Source organism: Oryx dammah, unplaced genomic scaffold, assembly GCF_014754425.2.
Source record: "Oryx dammah isolate SB20612 unplaced genomic scaffold, SCBI_Odam_1.1 HiC_scaffold_27, whole genome shotgun sequence".
Lineage (NCBI taxonomy): Eukaryota > Metazoa > Chordata > Mammalia > Artiodactyla > Bovidae > Oryx > Oryx dammah.
Window position 1 is genome coordinate 23340000 of NW_024070211.1, and position 22448 is coordinate 23362447.

General features: G+C 41.6%; 1 long non-coding RNA gene across 1 annotated transcript; it reads right to left on the reverse strand.

The window, feature by feature from the left end:
- Window positions 1–4107: 4107 nt before the first annotated feature.
- Window positions 4108–21539, reverse strand: LOC120854457. The gene is made up of 3 exons (XR_005718993.1): window positions 21500–21539; window positions 4908–4910; window positions 4108–4162 (listed from the first exon to the last, which is right to left on the reverse strand). It is a non-coding gene; the product is annotated as an uncharacterized LOC120854457 (long non-coding RNA).
- Between the last annotated feature and the right edge of the window lie 909 nt (window positions 21540–22448).

A 22448-nucleotide genomic window follows, 5' to 3' on the forward strand; every position in this document is an offset into this window, starting at 1 on the left:
AGATGTATCTCTACTCTATCCTGGCACTGATTTAGGTCATCAGAGCCCTTTGCTGTTTTCTGGTGCAGGACCTGATTCCTAAAACTTTTGCAATTTGTGTTTCATTGCAAATTACACATTTTCCTTTCATCACAAAATATTTTATAAATTATGTGTGTAAATATTTTCCTCCTTATCTTTTTCTTTTCTGCTTTCCGCAATCCTAGACTGAACCTGCCTTATATGCGTTCTCTTTGTGTGCTTTCTATTTATTAATATTTTTCTCTGGTAAGATTCCTTCAACTGGCTTGTCACAGAGCTGCTGACTAAAGCCATTTTTACAAATAGTTTTTAGTGGTATTTGAATATGGTTTGGATATGGAGAGCAATTATTGCTTGCTTGCTTACTTGCTAAGTCGCATCAGTCGTGTCCGACTCTGTGCGACCCCAACAGGCTCCTCTGTCCCTGGGATTCTCCAGACAAGAATATTGGAGTGGGTTGCCATATCCTTCTCCAAGGCATGAAAGTGAAAAGTGAATGTGAAGTCGCTCAGTCCGACTCCTAGCAACCCCACGGACTGTAGCCTACCAGGCTCCTCAGTCCATGGGATTCGCCAGGCAAGAGTACTGGAGTGGGGTGCCATTGCCTTCTCCAGAGAGCAATTATAGGACTTGGAATTTTCACTAACATTGATTTCTTTGTATATGCACTCCTGACACTTGAAAATGGAAAATATAGTAAGTGTCAGGAGGTGAGGAGCTGGAGGAGGACAGGCAGTGGGAAAGGAGTAGAAGTCTTCCTTCATGACTGTGTCCCTGAGTCACAAACACATTTCCTAACCCTATCCACCTGCATATGCCTTAGCTAGTGAGGCTGAAAAATATAATAGTTAATCATTCCCCTTTCCTCACACTCAGTGGCACTGTTAAATTCGGACTCACAGCATTCTCACCTGAATTCCTGCAACAGCCTGCTGACTGGTGTCCTTGCCCTATGGTCTTGCCCTTGCCCATCTCCTTCCTGTCACCAGGAAGATTCTGTTGTTCAGTCACTCAGTTGTGTCTGACTCTTTGTGATCCCATGGATTGCAGCACACCAGATTTCCCTGACCTTCACTATCTCCTGGAGTTTTCTCACACTCATGTCCATTGAGTTGGTGATGCCATCCAACCATCTCATCCTCTGCTGCCCTCTTCTCCTTTTGCTTCAGTTTTTCCCAGCATGAGGATCTTTTCCAATGAGTTGGCTCTTTGTATCAAGAGGCCAAAGTATTGGAGCTTCATCCTCAGCATCAGTCCTTCCAATGAACATTCAGGGTAGATTTCATTTAAGATTGATTGGTTTGATCTCCTTGTCCAAGGGACTCTTAAGACCCTTCTCCAACTCCACAGTTCAGTTCAAAAGTATCAACTCTTTGGTGCTCAGACTTCTTTATGGTTCAACTCTCACATCCATACATGACTACTGGAAAAACCATAGCTCTAACTATATGGACCTTTGTTGGGAAAGTGATGTCTCTGGTATTTAATATGCTTTGTATGTTTGTCATAGTTTTTCTTCCAAGAAGCAAATGTCTTTTAATTTCATGGCTGTAGTCACCATCCACATTGATTTTGGAGCCCAAGTAAATAAAATCTGTCACTGTTTCCACTTTTCTCCCATCTATTTGCCACGAAGCTATGGGACTAGATGCCATGATCTTCATTTTATAAATGCTCAGTTTTACTTGTAGCCAATTGGATCATTTCCATGCTCTTGTATAAAAATTCTTCAAAGATGGGTCTTACCTCAGAAGAGTGAAAATGACCTCACTCATTTCAGTCCGTTCAGTTCAATTGCTTGGTCATGCCCACTCTTTCTGACCCCATGGGCTGCAACATGCCATGTTTCCCTGTCCATCACCAGCTCCTGGAGATTGCTCAAACTCATGTCCATTGAGTCATTTATAGCATGTAAAATAGATAAAGACCAAGCTAGTCTACAGGCTGTGATAACCAAAAAATTGGGCATGCAAAAGATACAGCCACTAACTTAAAATCCTTAGCTGAGAAGTAACTCTGATCATAGCAACTGATTACTTCTGATCACATGCCACTGGCTAGAACTTAATCACATGGTCACATTTGCAAAGGAGACTGGGAACTATAGTCTATTAATGGTATCTGGGCAAAGAAAATGAGAATGTATTTCAGGGGAGAGCTAGCCATCTTTGTCACTGTACATTTGTTTTAAAACTGTTAGTAATCACAATAAATATTCATTAATTCAGAATTTCTGTCACTAGAAGGAAAACGAGAACTGACATTTATTGAAAGTTGACCATGTTTACCATGATTATTCTAGGAGACAGACTTGATGTTACTCATGAATTCTTTCTCCTGAGTTCAGCAAACTGTCTAGCATACAGCAAAACCTGTTGAATTGAATTTTATAAAAATATGGAAATCAAAAAATATGTAAATGATAATATCAAGCTTTCAAAAAACTCACTCTTTTTTTCCTGCTTCCCCCCTCCCATACCTGTACTGTTTCTTTTATTCCATTTTTTTCTGGTGTTATCCCTGATACTCTTCTGTTCTAACATTAAAACAAGCTTTTCAAGTTTACTTGAAGGTGAGGGTTACTATCTTTCAATGGTTGCCTGTCACTGACTTCTGGTTGGTTCTGTCCTTACCAGCAAGGCAATTCAGACAAGTTTATGATTTTCACACATTTCATTGTGGATGACTAAGGATGGTTTTTCTGGGTTATTCGTTAAGGAGAGTATTCAGAACAAAAGGGGGAACTGAAACCCAAGTCATCAGCCCTCTAGGTAAGAAAGTTTTCTTTCAAATTTTAGAAAAGCACGTAGTAACTCACTCCTCCTCCTTATTATAAAAATAAATCATAGCCATTCAGAGTCAAAATGTGGCTCAAAGACCCTGGTTGATCTCGGGGAACATTTGTATAGAAGTGAGAGTGCGAAGAGAAAGAATAGCCTCATATCCTGGCAGGGTTAGACAAGAATGTGTCTGGGTAAGGACAGGGCGTTACAGAATCGAGAAATCTCGTTAGGGTTGACTCACTAGCCAGGTGAGCCAGATCAACCCTGATGATCAATAAAGAGGCGATAAAGCTAAATCAACCTCACATCCAGAAAGGAAGTGATATTCTTCTAACTCAGACAATTAACAGTCACTTGGCAGCTACAGGGCTGACTTCAATTTGACCTTAAAGATTGCCAAGATGTCATGCCTTGTTCTTTTTCTACCTACTCCTGCATCAGTGAAACAGCAATGCATTTGTAATCTTGCCCTGGGTTTATTAGGTTAGGTCAGGAGGGGGCTGATTTCCAGGTCTACCAGGCTGCTGCTGCTGCTGCTAAGTCACTTCAGTCGTGTCCGACTCTGTGTGACCCCATAGACGGCAGACCACCAGGCTCCCCTGTCCCTGGGATTCTCCAGGCAAGAACACTGGAGTGGGTTGCCATTTCTTTCCCCAATGCATGAAAGTGAAAAGTGAAAGTGAAGTCGCTTAGTTGTGTCCGACTCCTAGTGACGCCATGGACTGCAGCCTACCAGGCTCCTCTGTCCATGGGATTTTAAGGATTCCAAAGCCTGGTAAACATAATACATTTTTTCTTTGTGTGTGTGTGTGTGTGTGTGTGTGTGTGTGTGTGGCTGAACCACATAGCCTGTGAGATCTTAGTTTCCTGACCAGGGATTGAACCTCTGCCCCCTGCAGTAGAAGCATGGAGCCTCAACCTCTGGACTGCGGGGAAATCTCCTTAAGCCATCCCTTGACCATGCCTAGATAGTGTAGCTTGCCCTCCTCGTCCTCATGCTGGTAAGGTCATGAGTGGCACCTCCATGGACTGCTGAGGGCTCTTGAGTCCTGTCCATGGGTGGGGTCAGCCAGTATTTGCTTTTGACAAAGTGGCATTCTAGAACCTGGGATACATACACCAATAACTAGCCACTATGGCCAGAGGTGCTGAACTCTACCTCATGTTCTTTAGAAAGCAACAGCCATATTTCATGAGACTGAAACAATTCTCACGATAGGAGTCTCTGCTGTATTAAGTAGACTTTATCTATAGCAAATGTCATTTTCACAATAAGTTCTGGAACAATAGCTTTGAACTTCAATTGTTACTGTTTAGTTGTAAGTTCTGTCCGACTCTTGTGACCCCATGGACTGCAGCTCGCCAGGCTCCTCTGTCCATGGGATCTCTCAACCAAGAATACTGGAGTGAGTTGCCATTTTCTTCTCCAGGGGATCTTCCCAACCCAGGGATCGAACCCTAGTCTCCTGCATTGGCAGGAGGATTCTTTACCACCAAGCCACCAAGGAAGCTTTCAATATTGAATGTTTATTTCCTTATTCTTTTCTAGGAATGATTCACCATCGTCTCAAGCAATTTATCAGCAAAATGCTAACATTTCTCTCTCATTTTTAAGGCAAGAATCTTCTAGAAAAGCAGATCTGTATAAATCTGGGTTCAACTTTTTCTCTGTCTGTACCCTCTATGGGAAGCCTAGAGAGGGGTTGCAGTGCTTCCTCTGGTTGAGAATCATCTAGAAAAGCCAGATCAAAAAAATGGAAAGGGCTAAACCCTGAACTCTACTCAGGGAACCAAGAGAGAATTTTGGAGGTGTCAACTTTTGCAGCAATTATGAACAGTTTTCTCTAAAGAGCTCAGAGTAAGAATGAGCTGTCAGTTCATTATTTCCCTTCACATTTCTGGTCACATATTTTCTTATAAATATTTAGATATTTCTTCACTATATAAATATTCTTCATAACTCCACAACCAGTTATTTCTGTCTCCGAGCTTTGTGGTAAACGTTCATTAAATAGACAGGTCACGCATTTCTCCAACTGTAGAACCATGAAGTTGAAACGTTCCTGTCCTCACTATTTTGGACAGTCCCATGGTGACCCTAACCATCTAGTAAAGCTGAGTAAATTGTCCAGATTTGAAGTGGTTGGTGATAAAATCGGTCAAGGAATAATTAAGATGATATCACATCCAGGAAACCTCTTGCAAAAGAAAGTGCTTTTTTAAAGAAACACAAAAAGGGAATTTTCAAATACCATTTGACCAGTACCATTAAAAATTTTTTAAGCTAACAGGAAATGCATCTGAAAATTGTTTATCCTAACTGTCTGAGAATGCATGTGAGATGAATGAGTCCTGACGTTCCCAAGAATTACCTCTCCATGCTGGCAGGGGGCGACTCTGGCAACAGAGCCCTGGGCCTACGTCTAGTGGCTGACTGTCACCCCTCTCTGACCTGGAGCAAAGATCTTTCTCAAATTTGTAAAATCTGGGGGGGGAGGGGGAGGGGGGGCTGCATCGCTTGTGTTTATCATTTCTGCCGACTCTTCCCCTGAGGATCAGTCTCTTTGCCTTTAGTTTTCAAAGATCACTCCAGGGAAGACCCTGAACAAAACAGCAGGTAATCATTCATGTGGCATTAAATCGGCTTTCTTGCTCTTTGAGGAAAAAAAATCCCAAAGAACAAAAACCAGCTTTACATTCTTGAGGGTGTGTGCTCAGTTGAATCCAACTCTTTGCAACCCCATGGCCTATAGTCTACCAGGCTTCTCTGTCCATGGAATTTTCCAGGCAAGAATACTGGAGTGAGTTACCATTCCCTTCTCCATGGGATCTTCCTAACCCAAGGATCAAACCTGGGTCTCTTGTGTCTCCTGCATTGGCAGGTGGATTCTTTACCACTGAGTCACCTGGGAAGCCACGAAAACCACCTTGGTGCTTTTCAAATTTTCAAACTGCAAAAGTGAGGTCCTTCAAGATGGAAGTTATACTGGGAAAATCAACCAGAAAAAAAAAAAAAGAAAGAAATCTGCAGATGAGGGTTCAATTCTTGGCTTTTGCTCTCACTAGTTGTGTGAATTTGGGCAAGTTGTCAGTCTTTTCTGAACCTCAGCTTCCTCATCTATAAAACTGTGTGCATGTGTGTCCAACTCTTTGTGACCCCATGGACTGCAGCCCGCCAGACTCCTCTGTCCATGGGATCTCCAGGCAAGCATACTGGAGTGGGTTGTCATTCCCTTCTCCAGGGGAACTTCCCAACCCAGGGTTTGAACCCGAGTTTACTGCATTGCAGGCAGGTTCTTCACCACTGAGCCACCTGGGAAGATCGCATCTATAAAATCAAGGGCTGCTAATGCTTATCCCACAATATTATGGTGGAGATGAAATGAGGTAGTCAGCCTATCACAGTGCCCAATCTGTATAGCTCCCATATCTCTTCACCCTATACTCTAAAGTTCACCTTGCATGGCTCTTCCTGAAACTATGTGAGTCCTCTTTCTTCCCTCATATTCATCTTGAGTCACAGAAAAAGAGAATATCTGAGAGTTAGACCTTAAAGAAGGCTGAGCACCAAAAACTGATGTTTTCAAATTGTGGTGCTGGAGGAGTCTTGAGAGTCCTTGGACAGCAATGAGATCAAACCAGTCAATCCCAAAGGAAATCAACCCTGAATATTCTCTGGAAGGACTAATGGTAAAGCTGAAGTTTCAATACTTTGGCTACCTGATGTGAAGAGTCGACTCTTTAGAAAAGATGCTGATGCTGGGAAAGATTAAGGGCAAGAGGAGAAGGGGGAGACAGAGGATGAGATGGTTAGATAGCATCAATGACTTAATGGACATGAATTTGAGCAAACTCCAGGAGATAGTGAAGGACAGGGAAGCCACGTGTGCTGCAGTTCGTGGTGTTGCAAAGAGTTGGACATGACTTAGTGACTGAACAACAAATATCTGAGCAGGAAAATGATATACACTTTAAAAATGAAGGGCTAAGCTTCTCATATATTCTCTTTTGACTGTGAGATGTGACTCTGTGAAAAAACTACATTTTACGGGCTATAAATCTGGCTCATAATTACTGAAGTTTCTTGAACTGGCTTCAAAAATAGAATTTATTTTTCCTCTATACATTTAAGCAATACCAACTTACACATTTTTTCTCCTCCACATTTTTGACTATCTTCTTTCTCTGCATGATTGAAGTTTTTGCTCAAACAGATGCCAGATTGTTACAAATCTAATAAATTTATCATGACTCTATCAAGGACTGAGCAAGCTCATCACCAATCAACCACCAGACTTCAGAAAAGTCATTATTAGGGAAGATATACACTTCCCCACCTTCTCCCAACAAAAAGAATGTGTAAGTGGCTAAAACTGATGTTGAAGTAGGGCTTAAAATCTTTTCATATCAATATTCCATTTCAGGTTTCAGTAAGATTCCCTGGATTCTGCAAGTAAGCAGTGTGGGAAAACAGTATTTGAATACAGAGTTTTGCTTATAAAAAAGATGACTCAGAATGCTTCCTTGTGGGGACTTCCCTGGTGTGTGGCTGGGACTCCACTCTCCCAGCTGAGGGGGCCCAGGTTTGATCCTAGGTGAGGAAACTGGATCCCACATGCAGCAACTAAGACTGGGGCAGACAAATAGATAAATAAATTTAAAAAAAAAGAAAAGAATGCCTCCTTGTGGTAAATTGATTGATAAAATGTCTCAATTCTCCCACCCTCCATGAATCTCTCTTGCTTTTTGCCATGTGACTTTGTCATTTCTCCCATCAAATGTATAATCTATCCTCCCATCCCTTGAATCTGAGCTGCCCTTTTGCCTTACTCTGGCCAATAGAATGAGGCCTCACCTCCATACTGGGGCCTTCTGGGGTCTTTCATACTCTTTCTTGCGTGAACCATGAGAACAAGCCTGGGCTAGCTTCTTGGAGGATGAAAGACTGTGAAGCAAAGCCAATCACCCTAGCCAAGACCTCCTTGCATTAACTAAAAATTTTAGTTGATTGCCAGATATGTAAGTGACCCCCAGCCAAGATAAGAACTGCCTAACCAAGCCCAGCCAAGATCAGCAGAACTGCTCAGCCAACTCAGAGTCAGGAGTGAAAATCAATGTTTAATTTCTTGCTGCTGAGATTTTATGGGGTCTTATGTAGCATAATTGTAGAAATAGATAACTGTTACATTCCAACTAAAAATTGGCACTTACCATCCACCTCTCCAAGGATTAAATCATGAGCCACTGCAGCCTCTGATCTTTAACACTCCCTGAAAGGAGTTCACATGCTAGTAAAGTAATGCTCAAAATTCTCCAAGCCAGGCTTCAGCAATACGTGAACCATGAACTTCCAGATGTTCAAGCTGGTTTTAGAAAAGGCAGAGGAACCAGAGATCAGATTGCCAACATTCACTGGATCATGGAAAAAGCAAGAGAGTTCCAGAAAAACATCTACTTCTGCTTTAATTGACTATGCCAAAGCCTTTGACTATGTGGATTACAATAAACTGTGGAAAATTCTGAAAGAGATGGGAATACCAGACCACCTGACCTGCCTCTTGAGAAACCTATATGCAGGTCAGGAAGCAATAGTTAGAACTGGACATGGAACAACAGACTGGTTCCAAATAGGAAAAGGAGTGCGTCAAGCCTGTATATTGTCACCCTGCTTATTTAACTTCTCTGCAGAGTACATCATGAGAAACGCTGGGCTGGAAGAAGCACAAGCTGGAATCAAGATTGCCAGGAGAAATATCAATCACCTCAGATATGCAGATGACACCACCCTTATGGCAGAAAGTGAAGAGGAACTAAAAAGCCTCTTGATGAAAGTGAAAGAGGAGAGAAAAAGTTGGCCTAAAGCTGAACAATCAGAAAACGAAGATCATGGCATCTGGTCCCATCACTTCATGGGAAATAGATGGGGAAACAGAGGAAACAGTGGAAACAGTGTCAGACTTTGTTTGGGCTCCAAAATCATTGCAGATGGTGACTGCAGCCATGAAATTAAAAGATGCTTACTCCTTGGAAGAAAAATTATGACCAACCTAGATAGCATATTCAAAAGCAGAGACATTACTTTGCCAACAAAGGTCTGTCTAGTCAAGGCTATGGTTTTTCCTGTGGTCATGTATGGATGTGAGAGTTGGACTGTGAAGAAAGCTGAGAGCCAAAGAATTGATGCTTTTGAAGTGTGGTGTTGGAGAAGACTCTTGAGAGTCCCTTGGACTGCAAGGAGATCCAACTAGTCCATTCTAAAGGAGATCAGTCCTGGATGTTCTTTGGAAGGAATGATGCTAAAGCTGAAACTCCAGTACTTTGGCCACCTGATGCAAAGAGTTGACTCATTGGAAAAGACTCTGATGTTGGGAGGGATTGGGGGCAGGAGGAGGAGGGGACAACAGAGGATGAGATGGCTGGATGGCATCATCGACTCGATGGACATGAGTTTGGGTGAACTCTGAGAGTTGGTGATGGACAGGGAGGCCCGGCGTGCTGCAGTTCATGGGGTGGCAAAGAGTCGGACACGACTGAGTGACTGAACTGAACTGAACTGAACTGAACTGAAAGGAGTTCAAGGTGGAGATCAGGAAGGAGGCACTGTGCTCTGGGAAAACTGGCAGAATAGGTCTTTAGATATTTAGATATTTTCAGGAGATTTTATGAATTCAGTTCTTGCATCTTCTCATATCTAGAAAAGCACTGACCTCATTCATGGTAATGTCTGCCTCTCAGGACTACGAGTAAACTTCACAAGAATAATATCAACGTTCCGCAAAAATGTATGCTTGATAGCAAGTACTCCCTCTTCACCAAAATGTCATATGTATCAACTTCTCCCTCTACCTGTTTGGAGCGATTTCTCAAAAATGTCTGAAATGATGCCTTCCAGGCTATAGTCTTCATTCTGCCCCAAATAAAACTTAACATTGTGCAGTTTTTCCATTCAATATATATTAACTACAAAAAAAAAAAAAAAAAAGTAGGAGCTCTTGGAATGATCAGGGAGATTTGCAGAGAGGCTGCCTTAAGATGAGAAAGAGAGATTCTGTTTTTTTTCTGTCCTGGACACTAAACTTTACTCAAAGTATGCCTGGAGCAAGTCTGGTAATTAAAACTTAGTGAAGACGTGTGTCAAACCTTTTGTCCAGAGGGCTACTTTGTTTTATGAGAGGGCAATTAAGACCCTATGGTCTGGATTCTCAAACTAGGGCACAAATAATTCCAGTATGGAACTGTAAAGGGTCAGGCAAAGCTACACAACAAAAGTGATATATCTTGTTGGGACATGAATTATCTTGAAGAGTTGGGGGGACAAGAGTAGCACTGTTTTCAGTAAGAAATATAGAAGAGAATATAAAGTTTCAACACATTTTAGTGATAAAACACAGTTATCCACTTCCCTCTCCTCTTCCAGCCAGGGATTCACTCTCCTAGATGTAAGACTTACATTAAAAAAAAAACTTTTTATTTTGTATTGAAGTATAGCTGATCAGCAAACATTGTGATAGTCTCAGGTGATCAGTGAAGGGACTCAGTCAAACATATACATGTATCCATTCTCCTCCAAACTCCCCTCCCATCCAGGCTGCCACAGAACATTGAGCAGAGTTCCCTCTGCTTACAATAGTTTCCTGCTGGTTATCCATTTTAAATATAGCAGTGTATGCGTGTCCATCCCAAACTCCTTAACTATCCCTTGCCCCCCATACTTTCCCCTGGCAACCATAAGTTCATTCTCTAAGTCTGTGAAGGAATTCTATTTTTTGAACAGTTTAAAAAGCATTACTCTGGGCACTGTGTTCTAAATTTTTTTGGTCATTTTTATTCTCCCATCATCAAAAGTTTTACTCTGCCCCTTGCCATGTTTAAAACTATTGTATACCTTTTAAATGTAATCTGTGCTTTATGATTATCAAACCTTACAGAAGAAAGTTGTTTTGAATTAAATTTCTAATAAAGTGTTACACATGCTTTTGTAATCTTTCTACATTCCGTATGGCCTAGTTTACTCCCAATCAGAAAAAAAAAAAAAAGATCATTCATCTAATAAAAAAATTGATGTTTCCTTTTTGACATTGGAGGGAAGTGGGACCCAGTTAATTGTCCAATACTGCATTCTGTTTGTTTCCCACCCTGACCTCCAGCAGAGCCCTGATGACTTCAACTGCCGTTAAAAATGCCTTTTCATCTGTTATGGACTGAGTGTATCCCTCCAAACTTTGTACATAGAAGCCCTGCTGCTGCTGCTGCTGCTGCTGCGTCACTTCAGTCGTGTCTGACTCTGTGCGACCCCATAGACGGCAGCCCACCAGGCTCCCCCGTCCCTGGGATTCTCCAGGCAAGAACACTGGAGTGGGTTGCCATTTCCTTCTCCAGTGCATGAAAGTGAAAGTGAAAGGGAAGTCACTCAGTTGTGTCTGACTCCTAGTGACCCCATGGACTGCAGCCTACCAGGCTCCTCCGTCCATGGGATTTTCCAGGCAAGAGTACTGGAGTGGGGTGCCATTGCCTTCTCCAACATAGAAGCCTTAATCCCCAGTAATCAGAATGTAATTATATTTGGAAATGGAAACTTGAAAGAGGAAAATTAAAATGAGGTCTTTAGAGTGATAACCAATCCAATCTGACTGGTGAGTGAAGGTCACTCCATTGTGTCCGACTCTTTGTGACCCCATGGACTTTACAGTCCATGGAATTCTCCAGGCCAGAATACTGGAGTGTGTAGCCTTTCCCTTCTCCAGGGGATCTTCCCAACCCAGGAATCAAATCCAGGTTTCCCACATTGCAGGTGGATTCTTTACCAGCTGAGCCACCAGGGAAGCCCAGTCTGACTGGTAAACAAAGGAAATCTGTGTACACACAGAGATACCACAGTTGTGAGCACACCAAGGAAACACCATGTGAAAACATGGCAAGACGGCAACCGTTGGTAAGTCAGGGAGAGAGGCCTCAAGAGAAACCACCCCTGCCAGCACCTTTATCTTGGACTTCCAGCCTCCAGAACTGTGAACTTATTTCGTTTAAGCCACCTATCCAGTGATATTTTGTCATATCACTACCAAACAAATATACTACTCTAAACAACTAACTGTACTTCTTCAAATGTCTATAGTTTTTGGTTTTCTTACATGCCAAGAAACAATAGTGTTTCCTCTGTTCCTCATTGAATAATTTCTCTTAGCTCTCCATCTCTTCTTTATAGTTTCCAGAATGGGCCACTGTTGGCAAGTATCTGTGATCGTCTCATTGATCAATACATATTGCTATTGAGTAGAGGATCATTTTGTTCTAGTGGTTAATAATGATATGTGTTTGCATTTTTTAAAAACTATACCCTTGTTTGTTTCTTTGCCATGATAATTTGTTTCAACTCTATATTTCATAATATAATTTTCTTAAATTTCTATAAATCAGAATAAAAATTAAAAAAAATATTTCTTATATTTCCACATAGATAGTTCAAAGTTTATTTTCCTCACCAGTCCAATTTTTCTGACCTCAGGTATGTTTCAATGCACTTCTTTCTCCTCCCCCAGGCTGGGAAGACATTTCATTTTAACTTCAACCAGTTAGAAGAAATTCATAACAATCACTGAAAATTCCAATGGGATGTGAAAATATAGGAAACATTAAACTCTACAATTTTCAAAGTAATGGTAACTCTCATCTTTAGAGGAAAGGGGAAATTAAAAGGCCTAGTCAAAGCAAAGTTGAACAAGTCCTTCAAGCAGAAATTACAGGAGAGCCCAGGAGACGAAAAACAAGAGGAACCTTCGTAATGCAGGAAGTCCGATCTAATCCATTCTGCATCCTTGACTTGGAGCAGTTGACGGTAACCTTCAAATTATAGTGAAAGAATTGTATCACAGAGGGTGTGGGAGTGGAGGGAGGTGGGAAGATTTAGGGGAAATGTCAGACTTGAGTGGGAGCTAAGAGCTTGTGATTGCAACCAAATGGACCTGAGATATACTGAAAGAAACAGAGAATTATATATTTTTCTTAATTAAATACTTCTTGTGTTTTCCTTCCTGGTCTTGACTGGTATTTATTTTTCTCCACTTGTATCAAAGCAGTGTGACATTCTCAATTGGAGGCGGGGTGGGAAGCAGAGTTTCTTATGGTTGTAATGGAAATATTTACTGGCAGCAGACAAGAATATGCTTCTCTAAGGGGAAGATTACATTTGTCAAAGATTTGCTTGGATCCTGCCTTGCTTGCTGGGAACAGTTATTTACTCTTAATTAGCCCTAAATACAGTTGAGCCCTGGAAGGGACTTATTTTAAAATCATCATTGCTGTTTTAAATCTGACTGCAGTAGAAGAGAATGACTGACAGTGATTAAAAGGGCAGTTGATGGGCACATATTAGAAATCATGGTCAATAATAAAATCTGAAGACAGGAACAACATGTATTTTATGTTCCTATAAACACAGATTTAGTGCAAGTAAGCCCAAATAATAGTACTTGTGGCATGCGCTGATTTGCTCCAAATTTAATTTAGAACAACATAAAAGTTCCAGTATCAGCTGCAGGGTACTAGCTTTGCTTTCAGCTGGCGGGTGCTATCTGTTTTGAGAGCTAGAGCAATTTCTGAAGTTGTACCTTGTCGTTTCTGTTTAGGAAGAACCTCATAAATATCTGGAATTCTCTGAAGGTGATTTCACCTTTCCAGAGTGTCCGATACTGTAATCTTATCTTCTCAGCTGCTTTATGGGTCTCTCTTGATCATTCAGTCACATAGAGAGGGCCTCACACACACACACACACACACACACACACACACAACATGTTCATGGCTAACTGAAACTCTTTTTTATTATTTCCTGCCTGCCAACCTAATAGAAGTCTATTATCTTGAGCATTCTTTGCCTTTACTCTACTTTGGGGAACAGGAAAAGAGACACTTCCGGTGGGAGTGGGAGGAGCTCAGTGATGGTCCTCCCATCTTTCCTCTCCTTTCTGAGTCCTTGGGTCACTTGGCTGCAGCATCTCTGGGGTATGGTGGCAGAGGAAGTCTCTCTCATCGCCACAGTCGTGTATGCCTCCTTCTTCCCACCTTGAGCTGTTGCCAACATTGTAGCAGTTTACTTGCATACCTTTTAAAAGCCTCCGTGGCCATTCACCGCCATTTTCCCCAAGGCACAGCCCCCAAAGGTTGGGAGGTTTCTCTGATCACAGCCACAGGGCAAGACCATTCCCTCGGCCTATGACTTCTTTCTCTGGGCTAATGAGAGGAGGAGGTCCCTGGACCTTTCAGTCCCAAGGGGTGCCCACGCTTCCTATTCCAGGACGCACGGCTTCTTTTAGTGGAAGCAACCATCAGCACTCCCTCCCCCAGGTTTCTTATAAATACAAACCTCAACCTTGCAGTTTCTGGCAGTCGCCATCTAGTGGGAGCAAATGAACCCCCTATTATTTAAATCCACCGTTATTTAAATTAGATCTCTATTCAGGAAAGCTGATCTCATTCCCCCCACCCCGATCCAGCTTGCCTAGAGGAAGGGAGCTGAGTATTTCTGGGCTCTTCAACCATTTGCCTGCCTAAATTCTTCAGTCACAGCTACCTTGAGATGGCCCCCACAATAACCTCTCTGATCCCACCAGCGTGAAGACCAGCATTTAACTAGGCTGAGTTTTTGCACTAGGACAAGGAGTGAAAATAAGCTCATTCTTTTTCTTTTAGGGGGGATTAAAACGTAAAATTTCTTTTTCAGAGACATTTCCCAAATACTGGTAATTTGCAGATGTGACTTTTGAGGGTTGACTTTTAAACCTTAGAGGAGAAATAAAAAAGAGAGAGCTGACCAACTGGGAGACACTAATGTATCCTAGTTAACCAGAATAACTGGAAAAAAAAAAAAAAAAAACCCTCAAATCCTCAATGTGAAAGTTTTTATCATAATAATTGTTAGAGACCTGCTCTTTTTGCTTGTGGCAGGAAGTCTCTACCCACAAGAAGTATATGTGGAGATTTAAGTCAGACCTGCCACTCCATGCAAAAATAACCCTAGGCCATGCTTTCCCAAGAAAATACAGGAATGACAAACAAAATACAATTGCTATTTTGCAGAACAGCTTCCATAAGTCCTGGCCATGGGGAAATGAGCAAGATGTTCCTTGTGAAGTTCATACGGATTAAACCAAATATGATTTGGTGATTAAATATATGGTTAAACCAAATATGGCTACATGAAATCTCAGTCCTGGCCCATCTTTCTGTGCCCGGTCTCCAGTGGGTAAAACAGGGCTGCAAACGGCCTCAAATATACAATCTCTATAATTTCAGGAAGTGAAATGTCTGAAATGACCCTTTGGAGAAATTTCAAGTCGAAATAATATGACTTAAATGAGAAGCCAAGTCAGTCGAGGAAAGTGTGTTTGGCAGTTACTAACGGAAGAAATGTACAGAACTCAGCTACCTGGTCTCACCGAGTGGTCGGCAGTGAGGTCCCAGTGGACCTCCCAGGGCTATAGTAGAAATAGGGCTGGGTGCTTGTTCCTGATAGAGTAAATTGGCCTAACTTCTGGAACTTTCCAAATTTTCAGACTTGAAATCCAAAATGTTCAGTTCCGGAAAGTTTGCGACAGTAATGTAAAGGAACAATGCTCATGTTAGAAAGTTCAATGCTCTGATTTCCAGTACAAAGGTATGTGATTTGGAGTTTTACCCATTCTTCTTCATGGCTAGACGAGCTCCCCTGAAATATTCTTTTCATTTATTTATTTATCAAAAGTTAATTGGGATTTTACTAGGTACTGGGCAGTACTTTAGGTGTTAGAGACATTTTAGTGAATTAAGAAAAGTGTCTGCCCTCATGGAGCTTACCTTTTAGTTTCTGGAGAAAGACAATGATGGAGAAGACATCTGGCATGTCATCGTTGATCACTCCAATGAAGGAAAAGTAAGGCAGAGAAAGGGGATACAGGGTGGAGTCAGGTGAGCAGCGATGTGAACCAAGCAAGAAAGACAATAGTGGGAAAGAGGGGCTAGAAATACTCATAAAATAATATTAACTCTGTCTCTAGAATGCCTCTAATCTCCATGCTGTTCCGACAAACAGAGGGGCTTAGAAACTCCTTTATAATAATAAGCACTGTTTATTGAGCCCTTAATATGTGCCTGCATTCTTTGAAGCATTTCACATGCATTTTCCCCACCAGTCTCTTCATTAGCACAATAAAACCAGGTAAGAGAGGTCCAGGGGAATTAAACGATTGGCTAGAAGTCACCCAGACAAGAGAATAAATGCTGGACTTAGGACTTGAACCTACTACCTTTCCAGTTGACTCCAAACATGATAAAAACAATAACAGCTATCATTTATTGGGTACCTGCTATGTGCAGGCATTGTGCGAAGTGCCTTGCATGTATTGCATAGATATCGGGGTCGATGAGGGGGAACTCCATCGCGCACACGCTCACTGCTGCAGACCTTTGTTTCTGATAACACGCACTCTCTACCTTTGACATATGCTTCTAACAAGACCACTCCTTCCACCAAAATTCTCTCAGGCCCCATATACAACCGTTCAGTGTCTACCTCTCTGGCTTCATCTGCTTCCACCCTCCCTCTGCTGCACCACTCTAGCCTCAGCGGCCTTCTCTCAGCTCCTTGAGTATGCCAAACACATCTCAACCTCAAGGCCTTTGAACCTGCTGTTCCGTCTGCCTGGATCGCTTTTCCTCAGAGACATATACAGCTGCTTTTTCGCATCATTCGGTTCTCTACTCAAACATCTCCTTACAGTGAAGCCTTCCCTGAACAATGGAAAGAAAACAGTGCAGGGCTCTGCAACTGTTCTGCTACTTCCCATCTCCCTAATTTTGCTTCATTTTTGTTCACTCTTTTTTTTATCACCTCCTGACATATTTTATGATTTTTCATTGTCTGCCTTTGCTTTATTAGGAGTTCTGTTTACTTGTTTCCCCAACAACTAGAACAATGCCTGGCATCTGATAGAAGGTCAATCCATATTTTTAATAAATTATTAAATCATGGGTACTTGAGTATGTTATTGGGTACATTATTAATCATGGATATGTTATTGACAAGACCTGTGCATCTTGAAGACTATTGTTAAGTTTAACAGATGAAAAAGGTGCAACACTTTCTATATCCAACATACTTTTCTAGACAAGGTTAATGTTCTTGACTGATAATATACAATTTCTTTGAGACAAGTATTGTATTGGTCAAAAAATTCATTCAGATTTTTCTTTCACAGTGTATGGGAAAATCCAAACAAAAGTTTTGGCCAACATGATATAACAGAGAATCATTTATCCAGGGTCCTGTCATCACAGTCCATGATGGCTGGAAGCCAGTGGCGTATCCAGGCCGGGAGCTTTCACCTCACATAGTCTCAGGTGCTTTTTTAGTTGACATTTGAAGTAAGAGTGATTATGCGGTATAAAAGACTTCAATATCTGCGAAAGTAATTGTTCCTGGTGCTGGCTACAACTTAGGAAGCTACACAGAAATCCAATAAAAGATATTAGTGTTTTAGATTCACATGACTACAGAACAGATAAGGAGAAGCAGGTGAACCTAAGATGTTATTTTGTAAGTGGAACCAACAAGACTTGTTAAAGGACTCACAGGACTTCTCAACAAGAGAAGACTTGAGGGAAGCGGAAAACGCAAGGATGATTCTTAGGATTTTGGTTTGATGGCAGCATTTATCTAAATGGGAAAGACTGGAGGAGGATATGGAAAATCAAGAGTTATGTTCTGAGCTTGGCATATTTGGAAAACTTATTAGACATCCAAGTGGCAATGTCAAAGCTTAGGGTAAAGATCTGGGACTTGAGTCAGTTTTGGAGCCATCCACACAAATGTGATATTTACACCTATGAAGAGATAAGCCTTGTATGAGAGTTTAACATGGGAGAGAAATCCCAAAATAAAGCTGTCCGGTATGGTCTTCCAGTGCTAGGTTGCTAGATGCTTTAGCTTGCCTTGGTCTCAGTTTCTCTCTGTCTCTGTCTCACTCTTCTTTTGGAAGGTTGACCCCTGGAACCCAACCATCATGTTTTGAAGAAGCCTGGTCTTCCCAATCTTCTGCAAGACATGTGAATAAATGAGCCTTCGGATGATTCCAGCTCCCAGCTGATAGCGAAAGGAGCAGAGTAGAAATGCTGGGCAGTGTTGAGTCCCACTGGAGGCTGACCCACTCAGCCATTCATTGGGCACTGTAGAAAAAGCTGATATGGAGGAAAAACCAGATTGTTCAGGGTTTACTCCAGGAGGTACATCAGAGGGTGGGCATGGACTCTAAGGGTGTGTTATGTATGTGTGCTCACTCGTATCTGACTGTTTGTGACCCCATGGACTGTAGCCCGCCAGGCTCCTCTGTCCATAGGATTTTCCAGGCAAGAATACTGGAGCAAGTTGCTATTTCCTCCTTCAGGGGATCTTCCCGACCCAGGGATCGAACGCAAGTCTCCTGTATCTCATGCATTAGCAGGCGGATTCTTTACCACTGAGCCACCTGGGAAGCCCCTAAGGGTGTATATAAGGTAGTAATTATAATAATGTATCTTGGCACAGACACTAAGAAGGGAAGACCAAACAGTGAGAAAGTACCAGGGCCCCTCAGTCAGTGAGGCTGAAAACATGTTACAGTAGAAGTTCTAGAAGTCTAGAAAAATCTGACCTTCATAGTTTGATGTAAGATTTAGGCATCATGGGTTGGAAGAGAGAGAGGGTTAGCTGCAGAGTTATGGATATTTTGTAGGGAGCTGCTGCAGATGGCTGGATCCAGAGACTGTTGTTAAAGAAGGAAGCCTGAGCACAAAGTCAACTAATTGGTATCAACAACAAGAAATAGATTTTTTTTCAATCTACTTTGAGAATAGATTGTATTACTTCAAATATTAAACTTTCCTATAAGAAAAACGGACCTGAAAAATCCTTTGAAAAGTTCCTCCTGAGAATTTTCTTTTCCAAGTACTGTGAAAAATGACTGCCGTGTTTCTTATATGAAGGTTGATAATGATGTTAAATGTAAAAATAAATGAAAACCTGTTGGAAGTCTCTGGAATGGAACTAATACACCTCTAGCTGGCTTTCTTAATGAATCCTGCTGTTTCTTTGTATTTGACTTCAGATAAATTGCTGATCTCAGCCTATGTTTTGTGGCCTTCTGCTTGCTGAGTTCTTTCCAGGACAGCTTGACAAATCTTGCGCAGACAAACACAATGCCCAGGACTACTGCAACTGAACTGGGGCTGGGAGTGCTAACATCAGCACTGAATGCACTTTCTCCTTGAGTTTGTCTGTCATTCTTTTAATTTCTTTGTCTTGGAGGAGTTGGAGGTCATGACTTTACAAGTGGTCTTACTGATACATTTCCTGCCTTTGGGAGATTAACCGAAATATACTTGTTTTGTTGAGACACACTGGAAGAACCACATATTCATTTGCTGGTAAGTGTGATTGCTGAACTGTATTCTTAAGAGTATTTTTAAAAGATCTGGCAGGGACTTCCCTGATGGTCCAGGGGTTAAGAAATCACCTACCAATGCAGGGGATGTGGGTTCAGTCCCTGGTTGAGGAACTAAGATCCCCATGCCTCAGCAACTAAACCTGGCTAAGACCCAAAGCAGCCAAATAAATAGATACCACTGTCTTTAAAAAAAAAAAAAAAGAAAAAGAAAAATTAGATAACATCTTCATGAAGGGTTAGGTAAGGATTCCTTAAATTTTTTTTAAAAACTCCTGTAGCAAAAGATTGATAGATTAGATGAAATTGAACTATTAAAGTTCTCTTTATAAAGACTGAGCACAATGAAAAAGACTAGCATACCAAGTGATGGCTTATAAATATTATTTATTTCCAAACCAGAGCTGAAAGGGGATTATAAAGTATATCTTTAGTTCTGCTTCCTCTTCCCCTCTCTTTCCATTTTCTCATCCCAACACTCATATAATCAAACCACAGAGAATTTTCTCCTCCTAACCTTCAAAATTAATAAATTACCCAATCTCCAAACTCCTGAGTTAGCCACTGGCCAGTAGAACTTTCTGTAATGATGGAAATGGTCTGTGACTGTGCTATACAATATGGTGACTGCTAGTCATACGTGCTTAATGAGAAATTGAAATTTTACCTTATTTAAATATAATTAAAATAGCCACATGTGGTTCACAGCTACCTTATTGGCCAGTGCAGCTAGATAACTGGTTTCATTTATTGAGGACCTACTCTTAGCAAGAAAAAGAAGAGAAAAGATTCAAAATAAATTGAATTTTTCTGCTGAGACAACGTCCTAAGTGTGATCCATGAGATAGAATTCCTATAGTAGACATGCTGCCTAGAAGAGTACTGTCCCCCCGCCATCATACAAATGAGAAATCTGATCCTAATACTTTGATGTAAGATTTAGGAAAAATGGGGGGAAGCATAACTAGACCATAGCACTTTTCCTTGAAAAATAGGACACATATCAGAAATGCTGCTGGAAAGGTTGTTTTTTAAATGTCGGAGTCAAGTTTTTATGGCATAACATAAAAACTCCAAATCAAAGGTCATGTCCACATTGCTATATTCAAAATGGATAGCCAACAAGGACCTATTGTGTCAACCAGGGAACTCTTCTCAATGTTATACCAGCCTGGACGGGAGAGGGGTTTGGCGGAGAACTGATGCGTGTCTATGTATGGCTGAGTCCCGTCACTGTTCACATGAAACTACCACAATATTGTTAATCAGCTATGTTTTTGTGTTAGTCGCTCAGTCATGTCCAACTCTTTGTGACCCTACGGGCTGTAGCCCACCAAGCTTCTCTGTCCATGGAATTCTCCAGGCAAGAATACTGGAGTGAATTGCTATTCCCTTCTTCAGAGGAACTTCCCAACCCAGGGATTGAACCCTGGTCTCCTGCCTCGCAGGCAGAGTCTTTACCATTTGAGCTACAGGGAAGTCTATAACCCAATAGACTGGTAATCAATAGCTGGGTAATCAGCTATACCCCAGTACAAAATAAAAAGCTTAAAGTTTGAAAAAAAAAAACCCCAAATCTGTGTGATTTATAATAACATACATTTATTATTCTCAGCCACAAGTCTGCAGATAAGCTGGGGTTGTTCTGCTTCTGCCTGCAGGTTTGGGGTCAAGTCAACTGCATGTGTCTGCCTTTCTGAGTTCAGTGGCTTCTTGGAGGAAGCTGTTCTCATGGCTGATGATACAAGAGGACCAGTGATGCCACGCCAGCACATTTAAAGCCCCTGCTCATGTTACAGGCACTAACATTCCATTGGCCAAAGCAAATAATGGTCAACCTCAAAGTTGGTGTGGCAAGAATTTGTACTCCACGTACCTTACTGGAAGGCACTGTGAAGTCACTTGGCCAAAAAAATATGGATGTGTAATTTGTTACTGGGAGAGAGTGAAGAGTTTGGAACAGTAATAAAATCAATCACAAATACTTAGGACTCCATGGATTCAGTGAGGGTCATATTTTCTAAGGGAGTGAGTTAGTTATTTTCTTCAATTGGTAGGTTCTCTCTCCTCCTCCTGCCTATCCTAATTTCCTCAGATGGAACCAACTCTCTTTAGTAACAGCAAAGAGCAGACAGAGCACCCCAGGCGTCAAGTTGCCCCAGTTTCGATTCAGTTCAGTCCAGTTCAGTTCAGTTCAGTCGCTCAGTCGTGGCTGACTCCTTGCAACCCCATGAATCGCAGCACGCCAGGCCTCCCTGTCCATCACCATCTCCCGGAGTTCACTCAGATTCATGTCTGTCGAGTCAGTGATGCCATCCAGCCATCTCATCCTCTGTCGTCCCCTTCTCCTCCTGCCCCCAATCCCTCCCAGCATCAGAGTCTTTTCCAATGAGGCAACTCTTAGCATGAGGTGGCCAAAGTACTGGAGTTTCAGCTTTAGCATCATTCCTTCCAAAGAAATCCCAGGGCTGATCTCCTTCAAAATGGACTGGTTGGATCTCCTTGCAGTCCAAGAAACTCTCAAGAGTCTTCTCCAACACCATAGTTCAAAAGCACCAATTCTTGGGCGCTCAGCTTTCTTCACAGTCCAACTCTCACATCCATACATGACCACTGGAAAAACCATAGCCTTGAGCCAAATCACAAAGGCACCAAACAAGGAGAACAAGCCTGGGGAAACCTGGGATCTACTTTCATGCAGTAATGAGCATTACAGAGAGCAGGGGAGTCACTGTGGATCTGAGTATCACTTTAGTGATATTCACTATGACTAGACAAGGAGACACAACAGGTTTGTTGGATACAAAGTGTTGATAAGCTTTCAGGCTCAATGCAATGCTTAAGATTTCAAATCCAAGTTCAACCCCTTGTCGTATAATTGTTTGTCAACTCTCCAGCCCCCACTTAGACCTTCTCCCAAGACACAACTAGTAGTGCGTGAGTTGCTCCTTTTCAAATTGCTGTTTTCTTTGTTTGCATAAGTGTTTTTAAATCATCCATTTGCCCAACAAATACTGAAAAAGCATTGACTCTGCCTGGCAATGTTTTAAGATCTGTGGATATTTCAGTGAACAAAACAGAAAAATGTATCTGTTCTTACAGAGTTCACATCCTGGTGTAAAACAAAACAAAACAAAACAAAAACATAGATAACTGAACAAATAAATACATATTACTGCTGCAGGGAGAAAAC